Here is a 6000-nt window from a genome sequence, read left to right as displayed (position 1 = left end):
TAAGGAATAAATTCCCTCAACTGTCTTTCTTTCTTCCTTTTGACGTCCTTTCGCCCAACAACTTCCTGTAGAAAACTGCATCCCACTAGAAACCCCTCTTCCTTGAAGCTACTATTGTGTTTCTCCCTTTGCCGTTGACACATTTTGATCTGGAAATCCTACCTCTCTGTCGACTCACTCAGAGAGAGATTTACCACAAAAACCTTTCCCTCCTGGCCTGAACTGGGTAAGCCCTCTAGGGATTCGATTCGCTACCTCTACAGGAATTTTGAACACCTTTCCTCCTTCAGCATTGGGCTCTTCCGACACTACTCTCTTGTTTCATTTGCAACTCTAATACCATGTGAAAATTTGGTTGCCCAAATTTCTAAGCAACTGATTATGTTTCTTCTATTTGTTAATTATTGAACAACATTATTTATTATTTCCTATAGTAAACACTGAAACCAATACAATGCATCCTTCACCATTTAAATAAAATGCAGAAACAAGAAACTAAAAAAGAAAGAAATACACAACACATCTACATAGTTATTTTTGGACAAACATCACCAAAAAAACTAAGTGTGGGAAAATGAGTGCAACAATTGAGGGTTTTATTATTATGAAGTAGTAATTTCTAAATACAATTTCTAGATGTTGTCCTAGCTATACGATATAGACAATATCACTAACAAAGAGATAAGTGAGATTACCTCACACTTACGCCACCTTTGTGTAGTCACTACATCAACGAAGCATCACAAGGCCTAGGGACAAATTCACTCCCTCTGTTGATCGATTTTCCTCCCAGGAACATCAATTTCCACCTCCTGGTCTCACACCTCGACTTTTGCCTTCAAAAATCAATCCCATAGAAGAAATATAGACCTCCTCAAGCCTATGTGCTCACTCTACATCAGCCTACACTACCTCTGCGTGGCCATGCATTAGCCTCTTCTGGATTTGCACTGCCTCTCTCGGATCTCTCTCTGCATCCTCTACTGAGTATTTCTAGATCAGGAGAAATCTCCAACCATAACTATTCCTACCTGTCACTACAAAATCTCACTTCAAGTTCCTCATGAGTAGTTGCTCTTCTTCATAAATTTGATCTTCTGAATCTACTCGATGTATTCTTCAAGTGCCCCTCCATCCTCTTCTTATATCATTATGTTGGACAACCAAAGACCCAGATTAACTTCTAATCAATGGATCAAATAATTTTGGCTTGATCCTCGTATTCTTCTAGACGTTTCACCCACAGTTTAGATTAATATCCATTAATTATTTTAATTTCCTAAGTTTATACTTAGGGACCCATTAAAAATAATTAATTATTTTAATAAAATTTTCTCGAGGTGGAATTTCCCAAAGCAATTTCTGGGTATTGGAGAATGCATGTGTTTAAGCCTCCCTAAAAATTTTGAGACTTAGAGCACATCTGATGATACTAGAACCAACAACCTCGTATAAGAGCTACTCAAAATTATAACATATTTGAGGATGTGGCTCAAGCCCCATCAACTATGTCAACGCTTTAGGTGTTGCAAAATTGTACCACTCAAAAGAAGGTTTTCTTTCGGAAATTTGATGTATTGATCCTTCGGATTCCAATCCAATATTTTTTAACCTTGAGAACTATACACATTGACTTCCAACTCAATTAACTTTCATGATCCATGTTATTTTTCATTGTAAGAATATTCATTATTCCATTGCGGACAAAGGAGGCTCAACCTATATTATTTCCATGTCTCGTTGGAAGGCTATTGCTTCTCCCCAACTAATTTAGTCACCAATAACTCTGAAAGCTTTTCATGGAAGAACTGATTAACCATACGGGATTTTGAATTCTCTAGAGGTAGAATTAGTTGGAAATACTATATTAGTAGAAGTTGAAGTTATCGTCTGATCTCTAGATTATAATATTATACTGGGGTGTACGTGGGTCTATGCCATGGCTACGGTTGTCTCCACATATTTATAATGATCACTTTTCCTCATAAAAGTAGTATCGTAGTGATCAATAAACTCATTTTTTTCCATTGATTCTTCAGTTACTACAAGTGTCCCTCTCGTGGAGGAAATCCCTCACGCATATCAGCATGATTCTAGGGTTGGACTGACTAATCCTCTCTTATGGGAACCTTTTTGATTCCTCCTCCCTCACTGCCAAACAAATCTACTTGGGTTGCCTATATTAATATGATATCTTCGTGTAGTGCCCCAGTTGATGCATGGGTATTACAAGAAAAATTTAAGATCGACAGATTTGGTGATTGTATATCGCTTAGCCCCATTGATATTGAATGTGATGCCATCCATTCAACTCATGTGGCTTATTCTAATCCTTCCTCTTTGTTCAATTGGGTTGATCATTCTTTAGATTATGGTGCATCGTTTGATCCTTTCTGTTGTATGTTTTCTATTAGGTCCCTATAATGCTAGTGTATTCCCTCATTGTTATTGTCATTGTAGCCCCCTTATTGTTATTGATGTGCCCATGTAGTCCCCATATTTTTATTATTGTGCCCCATAGAATCCCACTATTGTTATTGTTGTGCCCTTACATTACTATTTTTATGTCAGCTCTCATTATATTGTGACCCCTTAGAATCCTATATATAGAAGGGAGGTTTTGTCATTTGAATCATCAAATAATTGTTCATTTGTGTAATGTAAAGGAGGATTACCCCTCAAAGAGGCTAATTTTGAACTCATTGATCTATCTCTTCTTCTATTTTTTGATTTGGTTGCATAACATTTAGAATCTGAGCTTTGGATTCTAGGGTTTCACTGCTTCAAATAGGTCATCGTGGAATTTTCACTATAATGTTTTTCCTACTTAGCTTCAGAAGTTGAAATTGAAACCACGCAGAGCCAAAATATTCATGAACCTTTTGTACAAATTTCAAATATTTTATAGCTATATTTTTGGATATATGATCCGAGGGAGTTAGGGTTTTTGCAAGCTCCAGAATTCCATTTCAAATAGCTGACCTTGGGAAAATCGTCATAACTTTCTCTCTGAGCATAAAATTCAAATTTCATGAAACATTACAGAAAGAGAATAGATATTATTTTGTTGGGTATAATTTGCAAGGTCGAAGGTCAAAATAGTGACACATGGAACTCCATACAAGTTCGTTCTACAGAACCAGTGTATAATCAGGTCATTGTGGGAGATTGGCATAACAATTTCTTGAAGAATCCAATCTCAATCAAAACTATGGGGATGGAAAGATGTCTCTAAGGGATAGCACAGGATGAAAGTTTATAACTTAGAGATAAGAAATGATAGAGTTACAATAGATTCAATATCAAGCTCCTAAAAAGCAAAAAAAAAAAATGTGTGTAGTTTTTAAAATTTGCATAAGTTTTGTTTGAAAAAACAGTTTGAAGTGATTCAAAGGGAATAGTGAAGCATAACTATCATTAATTTATGCCTCGAATAAAGAAAATGGAAACACCTAGTAAGAAACCCAGAACGTCTACTATAACACATGCAAAAGAGGAAGAAATGCAACATGGTATATCAGAATTGTGAGAACAAGAAAAACAAATTTTGCTCTCACAAAAAGTAGTAGAAGCTAAGATCGATGGTATAGAAGAAAAAATGAAAGGAAACATGGAAGATTTGAATAAATACTTGAAAATTTTGCTACAAGAAATTCTTCCTAATGGCGAAAATGTAGTAGACGAAACTCATGATGAGAACAAAAGAAATGTTAATCATGATTTCATAGACTCTCACATTGGGTTGAAGACCCACCATATTCCAAAAATCGATATGAGGATGTTTGATGGTAAGGATCCCCTTATATGGATACTACATATGGAGCAATGTCTATATCTCCCTAATGTGGAAAATGCACAAAAGGTACGCATTGCAACTTTATATTTAGAACCCAATCAATTTGTATGGTATCGATGGCTTTGATCTCATAAACAAATTGTCACTTGGTCATTTTTTATGGAGGAAATGATATCACATTATGAGGATACAAAGAGAAACATGTTCTTTAGCCAATTGATAAATATCAAACAAAAGGGGTCAATGGTGGAGCACATTAAGGATTTCCAAGAAATGAATATAAGGTAAATGATTTTCTAGAGGAGCATAGGATTGATGCCTTAATAAGGAATTTAAAGGATAACATCCAACATGAGGTTAACCTTTGGGAACTTGATTCATTATAGAAGGCATTCACACTGGAAAGAAAAATTATGGGAACAAGGAAGCCTACCACTCACAAATATAAAGATGGAAGTGTTGTTTCTCCTAGCCTTCCACAACCTACAAGGTTAACACCACAACAATTGGAAGAAAAAAGAGAAAAATGGATTTGTTACAGCTGTGATAGAACATACACTAAATTTCATAAATGTGCTGAGAATAAATTATTTTACATAGATTTTGAAGAAGAGGAAAAAAAGGAAAAATAAACATCAAAATAAGAGGATATACACCAAGAACCAACCCCAGAGAAAGAATAAATGAATCCAACCATATCTTGTAATGCATTAGTAAGAATTACCACTCCTATAATTCTCAAGATAGAAGGACATATCAATAAGAAAAGGGTAATAGTGTTTATTGATTCAAGTAGTACCCATAATTTTATTCATTGTAAGACAGAAAAGGAATTAAATTGATTCCTATATCAAGCACCAGAGTGTCAAGTGATGTTTGTAAATGGAGGAACCATAAGTTTCTTTGGATAGTGCCATAATACCAAGCTAGCCATGGGAGAAAAATGTATTGAATAGTCCAATTCTTTCCATTCAAATGGGTGGTGCTGATGTTGTATTAGGAGTCCGATGGTTACAATATTTGGGTATGATAGCTTTTAATTTTCAAGAACTTTTCTTGAAACATTTTTTGTAAGGAAAGGAAGTTTAAATAAGGGGTATCACAACAAAACTAGGAATGATAATCAACTCTAATGGCATGAAAAATATTCTAAAGAAAGAACAAAGCGGCGAAATTTCACAATTATGTTCACTAGAGGTTCAAACATCGAAATCATCTATTTCTCCAGATCTCCAAAAATTCTTAGACAATCATTCCAAGGTATTTGAGACTCCCAAAGTCCTCCCACCTATTCGTGATCATGATCATGCTATTTATTGGATTCCAGGAAGTGTTCCTCCAAACATCAGGCCATATAGATAATCCTGCCCAAGAGAGTGTTGTGAGGAAAAATGCCTATGCAGGACGATCGTATCCACCTAAGGTGTGACAGTGCCTTAGCAACAAACAGAAACAACTATTCTAGAATTCTTCCTTTATGAATTAAGAATGAAGAGAGATGGATGGACTAACCGGTGTCTTCCGTTTGTCTCTCGATCCGGTTTCTCTTCTCTTTGAGAGTTCCCAGCTACTTGCCTTCTCGCTCACCCAGCTTCAACAGGTTCCTGCAAGATCACAAGAAGGGAACACTACACAAAGACCTAGATTCATATTCATAACTAGTTCAGGATTAGAAATAAACTAAACATACTAATGCAATCATACATCAAAGACACATCAGTATATAGGAGAAACCAAGATAGCTTTATTGATGAAATAACAAGGTTCAGGAGGAGATACAACCAAGAGAGTTCCAATCCAGCATCTACCTCCCAGCGAATGAAATTCCTATCTTCACCTCCCTTCAAAGCATTAAGCACCCAATGATTCCAATCTCAAACCAACAGCAATTCTTTGCAATAACAAAATTCCAGCCTCTAGATCTCATGGAGGAGAGATCTATATATAGATGTTTGGAGAGAAGATGAGTCAGCTTGAGATCTGACTAGTGTCCTCTCTCTCTGTCAGCTCTTACTTCCACTTGGAGACTAAGAGCCTCTTACTCATCACTTAGTCGAACTCAGCAAGGCAAGCGTCATGGAGGAAGATTCTGGAAGCTTCCACAATCTTTACACCTCGCACAAAAGACTCTGCCATTTGTCATTTCCCGCTCAGCGCACCCTGGTAGTGCTTCTACCTGCGTTGCAATGCAACTAGCCAGTGTA

This window comes from Pinus tabuliformis, chromosome 1_1 (assembly GCF_031772625.1).
Source record: "Pinus tabuliformis cultivar Carrire ecotype Pingquan chromosome 1_1, CPIR1, whole genome shotgun sequence".
Lineage (NCBI taxonomy): Eukaryota > Viridiplantae > Streptophyta > Pinopsida > Pinales > Pinaceae > Pinus > Pinus tabuliformis.
The sequence above is the reverse complement of the archived record's forward strand: the minus strand, read 5'-3'. Positions refer to the sequence as shown.